General features: G+C 34.2%; 1 long non-coding RNA gene across 3 annotated transcripts in view; it reads left to right on the forward strand.

The window, feature by feature from the left end:
- LOC102154431 overlaps window positions 1-20,077 on the forward strand; it is a 355,562-nt gene that overhangs the window by 21,612 nt on the left and 313,873 nt on the right. Inside the window, exon 3 of one of the 3 annotated variants that reach the window (XR_005382136.1) lies at window positions 8,007-8,190. The exons of the other annotated variants lie outside the window; for them this stretch is intronic. This is a non-coding gene — a long non-coding RNA (uncharacterized LOC102154431). Of the gene's footprint in view, window positions 1-8,006; window positions 8,191-20,077 lie in introns of those variants that run through there. 3 annotated transcript variants of the gene reach the window in all.

The following is a 20,077-nucleotide window of genomic DNA, read 5'->3' on the forward strand; positions in this document are numbered from 1 at the left end:
GAAAGTGAATTTGGATTAGTTACAAATGCATACTGCAAACTGTAGGGAAACCACTAAAAGAAGTAAAGAAAGAAGTATAACTGTTAAGCAGAGGCAGAAGAGAAAATGGAATCATATAAAATGCTCAATTAAAACCATAAAAGGGAGGATGCCTGGGTGGCTCAGCGGTTGAACATCTGCCTTTGGCTCAAGGCATGATCCTGGCATCCTGGGATCAAGTCCCACCTGGGGCTCCTTGTGTGGAGCCTGCTTCTCCTTCTGCCTATGTCTCTGCCTCTCTCTCTGTGTGTGTGTGTGTGTGTGTGTGTGTGTGTGTGTGTGTCTCATGAATAAATAAATAAAATCTTTAAAAAAAACATAAAAGGGGAAAAATAAAACCATGTAAAGTGTGGAAAGAATAGAAAACAAAAATAAAAATAAAAAAAGAACAGTACATAGAAAACAGTAACAAATATGGCAGATATTAATCCAACTACAGGCATACCTCGAATATTGCAGATTTGATTTCAGACTACTGCAATAAAGTGAGTATTGCAATAAACTGAATTAAATGAATTTTTAATTTGTTAGCTTATATACAAGTTGTGTTTGCACTATATGTAGTCTTTTAAGGGTCCAATAACATTACATCTAAAAAAAACCCAAAATATATAGTTTAATTTAAAATTTTTAAATTGCTAAAAATTATTAACCATCTTCTGAGCTTTCAGTGAGTTGTAATCACTTATCACAGATCACCATAACAAACATAACAATAATGAAAAAGTTTGAAATATTGCAAAAATTACCAAAATGTGACACAGAGACACAAAGTGAGCAAAGACTGTTGGAAAAATGACACTGATAATCATGCTCTATGCAGTTAGCACAAACCTTTAATTTGTAAAAACAATCCAATATCTGCAAAGCGCAATAGAGTAAGGCACAATAAAATGAGGTATGTCTGTATATCAATAATCATGTTGAGCATCAGTGGCCTCAGTGCACTAATTAAAAGACAAAAATTGTCAGATCAAAAAGGAAGACACAATTATATGTTTTCTACTAGAAACCTAATTTAAATATAAAGACATATATAGAATAAGAGTAAGTGGATGGAGAAAAAATACATCTTGCTAACATTAATCAAAAGAAAACACAAGTAGCTATATTAATTTCATAAAGAGAAAACTTTAAAGCAAGGAAAGTTAGGGGTAAACAAAAGCATTATATGGGTATCAATTATTGAAGAAGACATAGCAATCCTTAACATTTATGTGCCTAACAATACAGTGTCAAAATCCATGAAGCAAAAACTGCCTCTCTCAGAAATAGCCAGATCCAGCAAGCAAAAAAAATCGGTAAGGACATACTTGAACATAACAGTACCATCAACAACTAAATATAATTGACATCTAGAAATTGCTTCAAACCACAGCAGCTTACACATTCTTTGCAAGCATACGTGAAACATTCACCAAGGTAGACCCATTCTGGGCCATAAAACACACTAACAAATTTAAAAGAGTAGAAACCATACAATATCTGTTCTCAGACCACAGTGAATGGAATGGAGTTAAACTAGAAATCAACAATGGAAAGATAACTGGAAAATCCCAAAATACATAAAGATTAAACAATGCACTTCTACATAACACATGGATCAAAGATGAAATCTCGGGGCATCTGGGTGGCTCAGTGGTTGAGCATCTGCCTTTGGCTCAGGTCATGATCCTGGGGTCCTGGGATCAAGTTCTGCATCAGGCTGACCCTCACTGCAGGGAGCCTCCTTCTCCCTCTGCCTATGTCTCGGCCTTTCTCTCTGTGTCTCATGAATAAATAAAATCTTTATATAAAAAAAGATGAAATCTCCAGAGAAATATAAAATTATTTGGAACTAAATGAAAATGTAAATATATCTTACAAAATTTGTGAGATGCAGTGAGAGCAATGCTTAAAGGGAGATTTATAGGATTGAATGCATATATTAGAAAAGAAAGATATTTAAAAAAATATCTAAGTTTCCACCATAGGAAAGCAGAAAACAAAATAAAAAATATACAGAAAAAAATAAAGTACAAATTACAACAGAAATCAATAGTGAAAAGAAATAAACCCCAAAGCTAGTTTTTCAAAAAGACAATAAAATAAATAAGCCTATAGCCAGGCTGATTAGAAAAGAGTAGGGGGTAGCAGGAGGCAAGAGAGAGAGAGAGAGAGAGAGAGAAGGGGTTGCTAATATCAGAAACGAAAGAGGAGACACTACTACCAACCCAATAGACATTAAAAAGATCAAGAAGACTACTATAAATAGTTTTATGTCCACAAATCTTATAGCCTACATGAAATGGGTAAATTTCTTGAAAGACACATTTACCAAAACTCACACAAGAAAAATAGACAATCTGACTAGATCTATATCTATTAAAGGAATTGGATAGATAGTCAATAACCTTCAAAACCAGAAAACAACAGGCCCAGATGGTTTCACTGGTAAATTCTGCCAAACATTTAAGGAAGAAATTATGTCAGTTTTCCCTATAGTGTCTTTCAGAGTATGCAAACAGAGGGAATACTCTTAAATCATTCTATGAGGTCAACATTACCCTAATGCAAAACCTAAAGATATTACAAGAAAAGAAAACTAAATACTAATGTCTCTCAGGAGCATAGATGCAAAAATCCTCAGCACAATAGTAGCAAATCAGATCCAACAATGAATAGAAAGAAGTATACACCATGACCAAGTGGCATTTGTCCCAGGTGTGCAAGGCTGGTTTAACATTTGAAAATCAGTTAATTAAATCCATCACATCAACAGTTTACAGGAAAAAAACACATGATCATATCAATAGAGGCAGAAAAAGCATTTGACAAAAAGCTTTCTAATACCTATTCATGAAAAAGAAAGAAAAAACACAGTAAACTAGCAATAGAAGAGAACTTCCTCAATTTGATACAGAATATCTACAAAAAATCTCAGGCTAACACCAAGATCAGATACAAGGCAGGGATGTCCCTTTTCATCACTCATTTTCTTTTCTTTTTTTTTAAATTTATTCATGAGAGACACACAGAGAGAGGCAGAGACACAAGCAGAGGGAGAAGCAGGCTCCTCGTGGGGAGCCTGATGTGGGACTTGATCCTGGGACTGCAGGACTATGCCCTGAGCCAAAGGCAGATGCTCAACCACTGAGCCACCCAGGTGTCCCATCATTTTCAACATTGTATTGAAAGTCCTAGCCAATGCAATTAGAAAAGGAAGTAAACAGTATAGAGATTGGGAAGGAAGAAATAAAACTGTCTTCTTCATAGATGATATGATAATTTATGCAGAAAACCTAAAAGAATTAACAACAACAATAAAAAGTTTCTGGAACTAATAAGGGATTATAGCATATTTGCAGGATTTAAGGTTAATATGCAAAAATCAATTACTTTCCTATGTATCAACAATGAACAAGTAGAATTTGGAATAAAAACAATACAATTTACATTAGCAAATACTTAGGTCTAAATCTAACAAAATATGTACAAGGTCTATATTAAGAAAACTACAAACTCCAATTGAATGAAATCAAAGAACTAAATAGAGAGATATTTTATAATCATGAATAGGAAGATCAATATTATCTAGAGATACCAATTGACCTGTAGATTCAATACAATTGCAATCAAAATCCCAGGAAGTTATTTTGTGGATATTAACAAACTGATTCTAAAGTTTATATGGAGAGACAAAAGACCAGGAATAGTTAACATAATATTGACAGAAAAAAAACAAAGTTGGAGAACTGAAGCTATCCAATTTTAAGATCTACTATAAAGCTGCACTAATGAAGACAGTGTAATATTGTGAAAGGATAAATAGATCAATGGAACAGAGTAAAGAGCTCAGAAACTGACACAAATAAATATAGTCAATTGATCTTTGTCAAAGGGACAGAGTCAATACAATGGAGCCAAGTAGTCTTTTCAGCAAATGGTGCTGAAATAATTGGAAATCCACATGCAAAAAAATGAATAGAGATACAAACTTACATCTTTCACAAAAATTAACTACAAATGGATCAGTGATCTAAATGTAAAACACTAAACTGTAAAACTAGGAGATGACATATGAGAAAACCTAGATGAACCTTGGGTATGGATATGACCTTTTATATACAATACTGAAGGCGCACAATCTATGAAAGAAATAATTGATAAGCTGGACTTCATTAAAAATAAAAACTTCTGTTCTGCAAAAGACAGTATCAAGAGAATGAAAAGACAAGCCAAAGACTAGGAGAAAATATTTGCAAAAGACACAACTGATAAAGGATTGTTATCCAAAATACGCCAAGGGCTCTTAAAACTCAATAAAAAAAAAAAAAAAAACAGATTAAAAAATGAGCCAAAGACTTAACAGACACCTCAACAAAGAAGATACACAGATGCCAAATAATTATATGAAAAGATGATGTATGTCATGTGTCATCAGGGCAATGCACATTAAACAACCATGTGATACCACTCTAACTTACTAGAATGGCCAAAATCCAGAACATTGACACCACCAAAAGTTGGTGAGGATGTGGAGCAACAAGGAACTCTCATTCATTGCTAGCGGGAATGAAAAATTATACAGTTACTTTGGAAGACAGTTTCACAGTTTCTAGCAAAACTGAACATAATCTTATCATATAATCCAGCAATCAGGTTCCTTGATAGTTACCTATAGGAGTTGAAAACTTACATCCACACCTGCACATGAATGTTTATAGCAGCTTTATTCATAATTAATAAAACTTGGAAGCAGCCAAGATGTCCTTCAGTAGGTGAATGTATAAATAAATTGTGGTACAGCCAGACAATGGAATATTATTCAGTGTTAAAAAGAAAGGAGCTATCAAACCATGAAAAGATGTGAAGGAACTTTAAATGCCTATTACTAAGTGAAAGCAGTCAATTTGAACAAATTACATACCATCTGATTCCAACTATATGATAGACATTTTCCTCAAATTTTCAGGAAACTAGCATGCAATAAAAACAATGTTTTATGGAAACTCCCCTACTTATTTTCCTAGTGAGAAGATGCTGTAATGTACCTAATATACAATTCTTCCAGAATTATGTGTCCAGATTTCTTATGTTGCAATCTTAAAACTCTTGAGCCAAAAATGTCATATTTTGAATTGAATGATGACCTTTGAATGGTAATTTATACTTGGGAGTTAGGGTCAGTGAAAGTGACCAAACACTTTAGCTTCTGTCATTAAAACCAATTGACCCAGATGCACTTCCTCTCTTTTTATTGTACATTATTACCGAAATTGGAAAGAACTGTGTACCTAGATAGCTAGCACCCCTTAACCTTCTTTCTGTTTTATTTAAAAACTATAAATCAGAAATTATTTGCTCTCTAAATAAAGTTATACTAATCAATAATAGTGAAACCATGCTGAATGAGAGGAGCAGTCAAGAAAATCTCAATGTCAATGGTTTAAGAACTTTTTAAAAAACAAGCTAGAATGTAGGTATGCCTGAATGATACCCCAAAACTAAGTATCTGAAACAAACAAAACTAGATTATCATGTTACCTGTTACTCAATGTCAAGCTTCATTAGGACTCTAGGATACTTCAAATTAAATTTGAAATAATGAAATGAAAGTCTGACACTTAAGTTCTTAGCCAGACCTTGCTATCAAAACTCATACTTTCCATGATTACTGTGGTAGTAGTCACTAACATTTTGGCATGCCACAATTTGGATGTGGTTTGAAATGGCCTTTAATTTTGATGTTTAGCTTTATGAGGATGAGGCAGGGACAGGAATCATTTCAATGCTTCAAGCAGTGTCCTCGCCAGAAAGACTGAGTAGAATGATACTGAGAGAGTGATCTTTGGAGCGAGGCAGACCTGACTTCACATCCCAGTACACAATCTAGGGGAAGCTCTTCCAGACTCTGTGAGCCTCAGACAACCCAGCTGCAAAAATGAAGATCAGAATCCCTTCTTTGCAGAGCCATTGTGAGAATGAAGCAAGATAATATTGTTAAATATTAGGCATTCATTAATAGTTGCATATATTCCCTATTGCAATTACTGGTATATACTTACTAGAGTCTTATATAATTCAGGACAATCTGCTTTTTTCCTAAAAAGAATTAGATAATAAAAGGACAATGATAATTATTGCTTTCTCCTAAGCAGTATTTATCTTTCAATCAGGGTGTAGAGCAAGAGAAGTAGAAGAGAGTGAGCATGGGAATCTCATTTACTAGGCTGGTCATCAATATGAATCAAATTTATTGCTTAACTTTCTTCCTCATTTATTATTGGCATAGATACCAAGTAAATAATTTAATCATCATATAGAATGTATGAAGTTATATATGAACTGCTCTCCTGTAGCTGAAGTTTGAATCCAAATATTATTAGCAAAGTAACTCAAGTGGAGCCAATCTATTTTAGACCACTTATGGTGAAGATTCCTGCCAAACTAATCTTCCCTAAACAGTAAATTTATCAAGTCATTCTCTTTGAATTTATCAAATCTCATCTTTCTGTGTCCTGTTGCATCAGATCTAAACTTTCTGCCAAGCTTTCAAAAATCTCCCTATACTGGCCCCATACTTTCAAGTCAAGTATTTCTTACCATTCTGCAATTCCATTCTCTGCTTTAGGGAGACCCACTCTGCCCACACATTCTTACCAGGATTTTCTCCCTTCCCATTACTCATGTTGTTCTCTTTGTTGGGTGGCAACAACTTTCACTAAGACTTCCACCTACTCAAATTCAGTAACTGTTCAGTGTTCATTTCCACCATAAACGTTTCCCTACTAGCCTCTAACTTTTTTTTTTAATTTTTATTTATTTATGATAGTCACAGAGAGAGAGAGAGAGAGAGGCAGAGACACAGGCAGAGGGAGAAGCAGGCTCCATGCACCGGGAGCCCGATGTGGGATTTGATCCCAGGTCTCCAGGATCGCGCCCTGGGCCAAAGGCAGGCGCCAAACCGCTGCACCACCCAGGGATCCCTAGCCTCTAACTATTCTAACATTTTGCGGGGATCTTTTACATGACTTTGGGTCATCATCACTTGATTTAGCTCATAATTAAATACTGACTTTATCACACAGCAGTTCATGTGAAATAAAGTAGTCTATCCAGTTACAATGTGAGGTCCTTGAAAATAGACTATCTTACAGTTCTACATCTCTTACAATCTCTTGAACACAGAGGATTAATAAATGTCAATTAATGAACCAATTGATTATAAATTAGCACTTTTAATATTTACTTACATTGTGAATTTAGCTATAAACAATATTTAACTGAGTTAATTTATGCTATGTGCAGTTTTAGACTCTGAATATAATTCTTGGTTTTCAAATAATTTTTATATCTTTGTTTACAAAGCAAGAAATTTGAAGGAGCTAAGGAAAATGCAAATTATATTTTGTTTGCCAAAAGTATATTTACACATATGATCTTAATTATTCTGAATTAAAAAAATATATTTTAACTGAGTTAAAGTTCTCTTAGGAATAGGAGTCCCATTTTATCAGTCACAATCAGCTGATTAATGTTTATGTCCAACACTTTTTAGGTATCACTATAGTTGATATAGACACATTTATCTTGGGAATTTTATAGCAGTGAGAGAAAATAAAGCAGTTTCTTTTACTGATTTAATATATTAGAAGGTAAGATTTTAATATTCTACATAACCATGGCTTACATTCTTTTTCTAAGACAAAATCCTAACTTGGTATCTTAGATATACTTCTTTTATCATTTTTATTTTTATCATTAACCATACTATTATTATGTACTTTCAAAAACCAAATGCTAGTTATTTTTTTCTGTTAAAGGAGAGTTGTATGGTATACTTTAACTTTTAGCAGCATTATTACATTACACAAAGCAGGCTTAATGTAATTATATTAGAATGGCATTAGCACAGTTGTTGCACAGATTTTTCCCTAGATTCAAAGTGAAAAATACACTCCATTGATTTAATTATCTTTTTATAGGAATCTATCATCATGTTCATGCTGTGAATTTTCAGTAGTTTAGAGACTATCTGGGGGAACAGGATATAGAAAGAACTGATGTTATTTGAGAATTTGAACGGTGAAATATATATTAACCAGCAGGTGTCTCTGTTACACAATGCAGTTGAGATTCTGGAGGCATTTCTTACATTGATCCTATTTTACATGTAAGTAAATTCTCTTCCGTTTTTACGTTTAAATTTCCTTTCTTCTTCCATGCTATGTGAAGAAATTCTTAAAATCTTGTATTGTTAATCATGGTGCTGCTTTTTATTTTCCTTAAAATGCTTTATCCAACATTATTTTTTAGTGCCTGACTTTTACCTTCCTTCTCTAAGTTTATCATGCACCATCTTTCAGGATGAGTGCTAGATGAAGATCTTTAGAAGCCATTAGCACTGAAAAGATTATGATATCACACCTCTACATATGTAATTAAGTCAAAATATAGTAAACTACGTAATGGTAAGTTTGATAGTTTTTTAAAAATTTAACTAAAAGTTAAATAATAACTGACAATATGGCGATGTTTCAATTATATTCTTTTTCTTAAAATTTTCTAAAACAATCTGATGATATCTATTGAGGGATTCCTAAGTTTGGTCTGTCTTTTGTATAATCTATACTGAGTTAAAGGGAGGGTCAAGATGAAGCACATAATTATGCAAAATTCCCCTGCCAAAATTTAAATTATAGAGCAGATATACAGGAATGGATAAAGGGGACCAAGGGAGAGCCAAGTGAAAGCAGAGGAATGAATGAGTACACCCATACATTGCCAGTGAGAGCATAATTTGTACATTCTTTCCAATAAAAATCTAACATTTATTGATAGTTTAGTATGTGCTAAGCTTAGTATATATTCTCATTTTGTCCTCACCATAGCTCTAATTTGTGCTATGATTAATCTCATAAGTGAATAAACTAAGGCCCAGAGGCCTCACTGGGTTGCACTGGGTTGTACAGTAGGAAGTTGTCTAGCATTCCTGACCTCTATGCTATATTTTTGGAGAATTAATTTTTTTTAATTAAAGTTTTGTATACTTTTGGATTAGAACCTATATGAGTTAAAGAAATAATAATGGATAAGTGAAAAATATATCCCTAAGGTTTTTCTTAAAGATTTTTATAGTATTGAAATTCTTAGTTAATGCTACAGAATCAGACTTTCATGGACATTTATTTATTATGAGGCTTCCTGGGAGTCTCCAGAATAATGGAAAGCATCAAGTCATCAGGAAGGAAGAGGAAAGAACACTGACCTGAAGCTAGTAGATCTGGTTCAGGTGCCCTCACAACTTTAGCACATCCCCTGTTGGGATGAGCAATCTCTAACATTTTCTTTCTATACTACTCAAAACACTGAAAATCCCAGGAGAAGGCCTCCAGCTGGCCAAATTTAGGTTACTTGTCAACACCTGGCTGTTGAACCAGAAGAGATCATTTATTTCCTTTGGCTCCTATGATAGAAAGCAGTCTCTAAGATCTCCCCCAGGCTTAAAACAATGGAAAAGAGTTACTTCACTAATAATTAGGGTGCTGTTGGGGAGAAGAAACGAAACTTAGAAGACCAAAAATGTAAAAGAGACCACTAGACTACTTTGAAATTGAAATATCCAGCAAGGAGGATTAATGGATTAATTATATTTATGCCACATCAATCTAATAGAATACAAATGAACAATTAAAAATGAAATTGTAAAAGAACTATTTCTTGACATTGAAAGATGATCATGATATACCAATTAAGCTAAATTAAAAATAGTATATATTAATCCTTTCTTGTAAATACACACACAGCCACAAATATGCATTTTTTATGTGTTCAGAAACACTATTTTTTTTTAAGATTTATTCATTTATTGAAAGAGCAAGAGCACATTGAATGGGGAGGAGTGAGTGGGTGAGTGGGAGAGAGGAGAAAAGGGAGAGGGAAGGGCAGGGAAGAGGGAGAGAGAATCCTCAAGTAGGCTCTGAAAGGAGGAGCCTGGAGCCCAAGACAACATAGGGCTCTCTATACCAGAACCCTGAGATCATGACTTGAACCAAAACCAAAAGCCAGCCACTTAACTGACTGGGCTGCCCAGGCGGCCCTGGAAACACTCATTCTTAGTAGAACTAAGTACTTTCCTAAAATTTCCCAATAGCTTTTTGTTCTCCCTAATAGTTTCCTGTTCCTGGAGTGCCTGGGTGGCTCAGCCGGGTAAGTGGCTGCCTTTAGCTCAGGTCATGATCTCTGGGTCCTGGGATCCAGCCCTAGGTTGGGCTTCCAGCTTAGCCTGGAACCTGTGTCTCTCTCTTCCTCTGCCCTCCCTCTCCTGTCCGCACATACTTGCTCTCACTCTCTCAAGTAAATAAAATATTTAAAAAAAAAAAGTTTCCTCTTAAAAAAAAAATTTCCTCTTCCTTTTCTCATGACTTCTATACTAGGTCTCCTATCACTTATCAGTTCCAGTTAATCTTTGGGGGAGACGGAGGAGTGGTTGTGTGTGTGTGTGTGTGTGTGTGTGTGAGAGAGAGAGAGAGAGAGAGAGAGAGGGAGGGAGAGAGAGGAGAGAGAGAGAAATCTTTTAGAATTATAACTATTCCCTTCTCTTTGTCATTTGTTTTTTGTGTATATGTGCCAATATAAATAGGTACAGAGGATTTAAGTCATGTGGGCTGTGCTATGAAATAATTTCAGAATCATTGAATAAGAATGATTGTCATTTGATTTGAAATAATTGGGAAATTTGTGTGTTTCTAATCTCTTTGCTTCATTCATGAATTTACATTACTTCTCTTTGAAGGAGACACAATCATACTGTTTATTGAATTTGTAGAAGCCTGGGAAAAATGAATAAAAACATTTGTAAAATGTGTTAAGCATTTTAGGCAAATTTTATTATAAAAGCATTAGATAGTAATGATAAATTTCCATTTATAAAGATTGCTAATTTTCTAGCATCTAACCTGAAATCAGTTTTTTTGAAATATGATCTGGTCTTGAGAACACATCTGAAAAGAGCTTGAGATGATCTGATAATGCATGTGGGATTATGCTGATATTTGTCAAATGGTTTTTTAAAGGCAGTACAAACTATTATCCACTGCAATACCTCATCTAAATGTCACCCTTGCCTGTGTTGACGTGGGGCCTATAGTTGTCTTGGTGTCTGATTAGTGCAAAGAATGATTTGTTTGGACTAAATGTGATTTTGAGCCTTCTTGCTTTCCCTGGCCATCTGAGAATGATCTAGTTCACACAGATTTCCTTAGTGTACCATGAGTTGTTCCAGAAGTCACAACCGAGCATATTTTGAAGTGGGAGTACAGTGTTAATAAGGTCAGGGGGATGAATTTTATAGGCCAGTTAGCTAACTCCCTACCATTGTTTGTCAGATATATGGAAGAACTGGGTTGGAGTTTACCTATGGATTACTGGAAATCTTAGTACTTGTAATAGAAAAAGGAATCAAGAATCATACCATCTTCCTTATGTGAGGCTCAAAGCACATTATAAAACAAACTATTCAGTAATTTTGAAAAAAATATTCTTTTTCTTGCAAAATGCAACATGGGCTAACACATGGTGATTTAAACAGTCTAGTAAATTGTTGCAGCATACTCAAAGAGATTTAAGAATGACAGAAATGACTAGGTCTCAAATCTAAGAGTGACTGGGATCTCATTTGGGCCTTATATTTCTTTGTCTGCCTGGAAGCAAGATAGAAAGTCTACCATCCCAGAAAAATTACTCTCCACCATCCCAGAAAAATTACTCTCCTCCTTTCATATCTTCCCTAATTATACACTGCAGGAGAATAAAATCATATTAATCTTTTGAGATATTGTAATTAATGTAATGAAAAAATGAGATTGATTTTCACTCCTTTTTTTTAAGAGAAGGGGGGCAGAGGGAGAAGGAAATAGAGAATCTTAAGTGGCTCCACACCCAGCATGGAATCCAACTCAGAGCTCCATCTCATAACCTTGAGATTATGACCTGAGCCGAAATGAAGAGTCAGACAGTTAAGCAACTGAGCCACCCAGCTGCTTCTATTTTCACTTATTTTTTTATTTTCACTTATTTTTGCATGTGTATTTCCTATAATATTTCATTTTATTTAAAAAATTGGTGTGTTCTAGAAACATGGTAAAATGAAATCACAGAACACATATCATGTTATATATGTTATACTTGAAAGCAATTAAATAGGGCAAACAGAACCAGTAATGTGTAATTATATGTTTCTATCCCATGTGCATAATTAATATATATGTAAATGTATTGAATAATGAGTCCAATATTTGTACTACTTTAAGTGTGAAGGCAATATTGGACAGAACACATTTTGAACACTTTTCCTATTTTACATCATTTGCAAAATATTTTTTTTTATGATTTCCCCAAGTTTTTGTTCTTTGCCTCCATCTGAAGTGTCTTCTCAAAGTATTAATAGTCTGAAGTCCAATGTGGAAACAGGGAATTAATAGCTGTTAAATTTCCATATACAAGTTATACAGGATGTTTAAGTTATACAGGATGCTTCCAGTGGGATGCCCGATGAAAGCAAACAAAGGTGTGATGATCCTCCTGGTGCAAACATGGATAAAATGTAATAAATTTTAAATGCACCAATGAGTTCAGAAGAAGAAAGGGAAATGCCAAAGTGCCAAAAATGAAGAGGCAGCTGGTCCCAGGAGTGCTAAGTGCATTAATTCACCACGCTGTTTATGGAGGTCTCAGCCCTGGAGTTGTATTTTAAGTCTCATGTAGGGGCTGAATTTCAGGCCTGGGATTTGACAGCCTTTGGAGCCAAGATCAATACAAAAGCCAACATCCCTGAAGGGCTATGCTATTGAGAGAAATAATATACTAAGGAGAAAAAAAATCCATCTCCAGCAATAAGGAGGCTTTCTGTAACTGGAACCCAGGAAAAGTAAAACACAACAGTGGTCTTTTCTGGGAAATCGAAACTCCTAGTTCTTCCTCTTGCAAGTCAGATTAAATTGAAACTGCAAACTGAGAGATTAGCATAGAAGATGGTCCCTAGCTGGGATACTCTTGAATATCTTGCAGAAGAAGCCTTTGTAAAATCATAGTGGAATTAGACTACATAATCCACATCATACAGGAATCCACACAAAAATGACAAAAAAGAAGAGATAACGAACAGGAAGAATAGAACCTCCAGAACTTTGTATAATAGAACAGCTGAAAAGATTGAAATTTTTTTTAAGACATAAAAGAAGAAACTAAAGCATTAAGAAGGGAATGCTTTTTTTTTTTTTTTTTTTTTTTTCCCAAGAACCAAATAGAACTTTTAGGGGGAAAAATGCTTCATTTGTTTCTAACAACAGGTAGGTGAAAGAAACAATTCACCCAAAGGATACAACAAATTTAAACTCATATGCACTAAGAATACAGCCTCAAAATAGAGGTATTTTGTGTCCACTTTTGTTTCAAATATAATGAGGAATTTTTAAACCCCCTTCAGTTAATAAATAGATTAAGCCAATGAAATATTAATAAGACTGTATTTTGAGGCTGTATTCTTAGTGAATATGAGTTAATAAATATATTAAGCCAATGAACATTTCATTTTTTAAAAAGATTTTATCTATTTATTCATGAGAGACACACAGAAAGAAGCAGAGACACAGGCAGAGGGAGAAGCAGGCTCCCTGCAGGGAGCCCGATGTGGGACTTGATCCCAGGACTCCAGGATCATGACCTGAGCCAAAGGCAGATGCTCAACCACTGCACCACCCAGGTGCCCCAAAGATGTGAATATTTCAATTAACCTTCTAAACCCATGGACTTTTGTAGACGCTATACCCAATATTTATAAAATGCATGTTCTTTTCAGGAACATGTGTCATGTACCAAAATTAATTATATACTCAAACTGAAAAAAGTCTCAAAAACACAAATGAATCAATATTACACAAATAACATTCCCTGATCAGGGAGATAAATAGAAATAAATAAATAAATTAAAATTAATATCTATAATACAAAATTATAACAAAATTGCTTATACATTAGGAAATTAGTACAATAAGTTTCTAACTATTTCATGGGTCAAAGTAAAAATAAAGATGTAAATGAGAAAATATTTAGCACTGGATAACAATGAGCACATTTTATAACAAAACTTACCAGATGCCCTCAAACAGTGGAGGGAATTTATAGCCTTAAATTCATTTGAAGAGTAGTCAGAGAGATGAATAATGATTGAGGCATTCAACTAAAGAAGTTAAAGAATAAAAATAGAAACCAGAGGGAAGGATATAATGAAGATAAGGAAATTAGTGAAATGAAATAGAAACATGAATAATAAAGATCATCAAAAGTCAGATCTCAGTTCTCAGATCCATGCTGGTCTGTTTCCGTGTGTAATGATGATTTGTTCTTTATTTTTTCTTTCTTTTCTTCTTCATCTTTTTTTGGGGGGGCAGGGGTGTCTATCTCTGACATTGTTTTAATTATAACATGTTATTCTAAAAGCTGTTGTAATCAAGACAAAGAAGGTATTACCAAATCAGTAGACCAAGGATGGATTATTCAGTAAATGGTACTGGTTTAAATAGCTATACCTTTGGAAATATGTAAAACCAGACACTTATCTCTCACCAATATAAAAGTATATTGGAAGTAGGCTATATACTAAGTATAAAAAGAAAACTAACATTTTAAAAGAACATATCTTATGCTACTGAAGTAGAAAATACTTTTTTTTTAAGATTTTATTTATTTATTCATGAAACACAGAGAGAGAGAGTGTCAGAGACACAGGCAGAGGGAGAAGTAGGCTCCATGCAGGGAGCTGATGTGGGACTGGATCCCGGGTCTCCAGGATCACGCCCTGGGCTGAAGGCAGTGCTAAACAGGCTGAGCCACCGGGGCCGCCCAAAAATACTTTTGTAAACAAGAAAAACACGGAAACTATAAAGGAATAACAAGTAAATATATTCAAAGATGCTCAACATCATTAAGGAAATGCAAACATTAAAACCAGAATGAGATACTTTTATTCTCCTACCAAAGTGACCTAAATGAAAAGGAGTGACATACCAAGTGTTGACATCAGTGTGTAGCATTTGGGACATTCATACACTGCTGATGGGACTGTAAATTGTGCTAACTACTTTGTAAAACTTTCTGCTCACCAAGCAAATCCACACATTCAATAATATTTACAGCACTTCTAGTGATGATTTTAGTATTCCCATCACTAGACACAACCCAAATGGCCACCAGCATGAGAATGAATGAATTGTAGTAAAGAATAAACTATAGCTACTCACAACAGGGATGAATCTCACAAATAAAATGCTGGCAAAAGAAATGAGTTGCAGGAGTCGATATTGTATCTTTATAATCCTATGACATAAGAGCAAGCAAAATTGATGTGTTATGGCTGATGTCAAAATACTGGTTACTTTTTCAGAAAGTATTGACAGGGAGGTGACACCAGGAAGCCTGCTGGGGTGCTAGAATTGTTCTACACCTTGATTAGTGTGGTGGGTACATAGGTACATAAATATGTAAAGATTTATGTATACTTAAAACTTACACACATCAATATTAGTTTATACCTCAGGAACAAGTAAAAAAATTAGTAATGGGTTCACTAAAAAGTTAAAATAGAAGTGAGAAAAAGGGTGATAATATTTGTAACTATATAATCAACAAAGAATTAGTATCCAAACTCTATAAAGAACTTCTAAATCTTAATAAAAGAAAAAAATATAGGGGTGCCTGGGTGGCTCGGTTAAGCATTGTGCCTTTGACTCAGGTCAGGATCCTAGTGTTCTGGGATTGAGCCCCACATCAGGCTCTCTGCTTAGCAGGGAATCTGATTCTTCCTTTCCTTCTGCCCCTCAGCCCCTGCCTGTGCTCTCTCTCTCAAATAAATGAATAAAATATTTTTTTAAAAATGTATAAACAATTTGGAACAAATAGGCAAAGGATACGAATGGGCAATTATTAACCAATGGACAGTAAGCTGAAAAGCTGTTTAAGCTAAATAGGAATTATTGAAGTGCAAATTAAATCATAGTGAAATATTATTTCATACCCATTAGATAAGCAAAATTAATTGGTCAGGTAACACAAATCTTGGCAAGATATCAGTTCCTAGGAGTTCTGAGGGGTTGCTGGTAGGTGCACATTCTGATATACTTGGGAGAACAATTTGGTATTTCTAGAAAAGTTGAAGATGAGCAGAGTCCCCAACTTGTCATTTTATATCTATGTCTACAATCTAGAAACATTTCCCCAAACATTCACAATGAAAAAAAATTCAAGTCTAGACTAGTTATAAAGAAGTGGAAAAATATGTCACCTAATAGAGATATAAATAAACTTTACATGTGTTCTATTTATGCAATGTACTATAATTTCTAGATTAAAATAAATGAATATATCAATCTATATCAACACGTACATTTTTCACAAATATGAGTAAAAAATAAGATATAGTGTGATACTATTTATATAAAATTTAAAACACACAATCGTATATATTATTAATGTACATATACACATGTAATGCAATTACAAAAATATTCATGAGAATAATACACCAAGGTCAGGAGAGTAGATGACAAATGGAGGGGGAGTAGGAATTTTACTGTAGCCATGATTTTTATTTAAAATAAAATTTGGGGGATCCCAGGGTCGCTCAGTGGTTTAGCGCCTGCCTTTGGCCCAGGGAGTGACCCTGGAGACTCGAGATCGAGTCCCACATCAGGCTCCTGGCGTGGAGCCTGCTTCTCCCTCTGCCTGTGTCTCTGCCTGCCTCTCTCTCTGTCTTTCATAAATGAATAAATAAAAAAATCTTTAAAATAAAATTTGTTTGAAAGATTTTGTATTATTTTATTTTGGAGTTACTTCATAATTAAAAATATTAAAACGAAATGAGACTGGACTGTGCCTTGGATTATCTGTGAGTTAACTTCTCTTGGATTGAATTGTATATTCTAGCTCAGTTTTATAAAACTTATGACAGTATTACTGTAAGGAATTTTCCATGTCCCGCACTGTCATTTTAATCCTAGAATAGCTTCTTCTAGAGTCAGTATGGTGGAGAAAAACCTGTGGCCTGGGAGAAGGAATTGCCTTTGAATCCCAAATTTTTATAATTGCAGGTGAATCTATTTACTTCACTGAATCTTGGTGTTCTCATCTGCAAAATAATGAGTTTGTACTATATTATGGGCTGAATTGTTTTTCGTCAAAACTCCAGTGTTGGAACACTAACCCAAGGTACCTCAGGATGTGACTGTATTTGGAGGCAAGCTTTTAGAGAGATGATTAAATTAAAAGGAGGCCATTAAGGTGTGTCCTAATCCATTCTGACTGGTTTCCTTATGAGAAGAGGAAATCAGGACACTCAGAGACACCAGGGATGCATGAGCATGGAAAAAAGACCATGTGAAGGACATAGCAAGAAGGTGGCCATCTGCAAACCAAGGTGAGAGGTCTCAGAAGAAACCAAACCTGCCATCACCTTGATCTTGGTCTTTTACCCTTCCGAACAGTTGGAAATTAAATTGGAAATTAAGTTGGAAATTAAATTTCTGTTATTGTAGCAACCTAGTCTGTGGCATTTTGTTATGGCAGCCCTAGCAATGTAATACAATAATACTAATAATATCACCACTAATGTGTTTTCAGACATAAATTTCTACTGTTGTTTTTTTTTTTTTTCCTCTTTCTTGATAGTCTGAGGTGGATGCAGATAATGCTGATAAGCTCCAGGTGGTCGTATGTCTTGCTTGTCTATCTTTCCTCCTGTCTCTAGATATTTGCTACGAATTGGTAGAATCTTAGTAGCTAACAGTGTAGAATTCCAATATACACAATAAAGATTTACTCCCTCAGCTTTATTCCTTCATACTTCTTCAATAGTATATTTGGTGTTTCAACTCAGAATCTGTGTGTGAGGATTGAAGTGTGGATTTTTCTGACCTTTACCATTTCTATGATCATTATGGGTAAAATATCAGTATGTTTGTGTAAGTAAACTCTTCTAATCTCACCAGTTTGCTTCTACGATTACTGTCTCTTCATGTATACACTGCCTTTATTATCAGATCCTCCCCATTTTACCCTTTTCACATAATTATGATAAATTATAAAAATCTCAATGCATTTGATTCTATGTAGGTTAATGATATTTTTAGGGTGCATAAGGTAACATGTATTTCATATTTTCTTGATAGCACAAAGCATGATAACTAGAACTCCCTGGAGAATTATCGATTCTAGAACTGAAGTGGAAAATACACAAGATGAGTCTGGATCATCTTGTAGTGCCAGAAAATAAAGAAATGCTCACAAATAAACAAAATCTGTATTGATGGAAATGTGTCAAAGGGAAATAGAAGCCAACCAAAAGAGCTCCTCATGGCCCAAACTGGAACAGTTTAAGCAAGAAAATAAAGTAGTATTGGATTATAAACCAAAGTATAAAATAAATATTCATGAGTCCATACTGTATTAATAATATAAATATAACAAATGATTGAATAAATAGATAATGGTAGGAGAAGGAACAAATCTATGTACAAGAACTTCAAGTAATTTATGTAGATACGTTGCCCTTAGGGAAAGGAATATAACTCCCCACTCCTTAAGAGTGGGCTGCACATAGTAATTTCTTTAAATAGGAGAATATGGAAAGGGGTGAGGAGAGTAACTTTATAGGAAAGAAGGCTAATAAATACTAACTCAGGTAGTTAAGATCAAGAGCAACAGTTACAAATTTTGTTGATAGTATGTACTCATGATATGCTTGTACCCTTGATGAAAATATCACTTTAATTCCATGATATTCTTCCTCCAAAATACATAACCACAGTATAACCATAAGAAAAATATCAAACAAATTCCAGTCAGGGGAGATACTACAAAAGTACTGACCAGTACTCCTCAAAGCTGTCTAGATGATCAAGCAAAAACAAAGTCTAAGAAACTGTAACAGACAACAGGAGCCTAAAGAGACATAACAGCTAAATGTAATGTGGCATTCTGGATAGAATCCTGGAACTGAAAAGGGATATTAGGTATTGATCCATTAATTGTAATAAATGTACCATACTAAAGTAAGATAGTAATAAAAGGAGAAGCTGGGTCCGGGAACTCTGTGTACTATTTTCTTAATTTTTCTGTAAATCTAAATCTGTTTTTTTTTTAAAGGCCATTTAAAAAAACCCAGAAAACCAAAATCAGACTTCAAACCTGAGGATTATGACAACACTTTTAGCTGAGTCCAGATGATAATATCAGAAAAAAGGTTAATGTATCTCTAAGACTTTGTATTTTAGTTAGCCTTACAGAATAAAATTAGAGTTTGCCTGTAACAAAAGAAAGTTTATGATTATGAAATCTACTGTGGTTCCTGATACATCACAAGCTTTTTCCTAAAACAATAAAATTTGAGAAAATGTAATTCAGTAAGACAATTTTCTATTTCTTTTCAGTTTTGAAATTTGGTTTTTAAATGTGATGTAGTTATCATTGATTCTCACTTGCAGATTGGGCTATGCTCAAGATACAGAGATATAGAGATGCTCAAGGTTACAAAACTAACAGGACTGAATAGAGACCTGAACCCAATCTTCAGGTTCCTAGCAGAAGATTTGGTCTTCTACAACAGTGGTCTCTAAATATTTTTATGGAATGCACTTCTCAGTAAATTTTTTTTCAATAAAATATTTTGAGAAGCATCTCTGAGTATATGTTTGTATGTTTATAAATCATCTGCATGTACTGCTAAATTAATTTTTAGTAAAGTATAAATTATACTTAAGTATATCAAGTATTAATATACTATTAATACACTATTAAGTATTAAGATGATTCAATAACAAATGCATATAAATTAAATGTCTATAATATTTTTCTGTGTACCAGGTGACTGTTAAGCCTTGTTTGTAAAGTACTGCTCAATAGCAGTGTGCCAATTATTTATTACTGTGTAACAACCCATCTCAAAACAATTTGTGGGTTAAAAGCATTTGCATTTTAATACAATTTTGTATGGTTCTAGGGTTGA

The sequence above is a fragment of the Canis lupus genome, chromosome 31 (genome assembly GCF_011100685.1).
Source record: "Canis lupus familiaris isolate Mischka breed German Shepherd chromosome 31, alternate assembly UU_Cfam_GSD_1.0, whole genome shotgun sequence".
Lineage (NCBI taxonomy): Eukaryota > Metazoa > Chordata > Mammalia > Carnivora > Canidae > Canis > Canis lupus.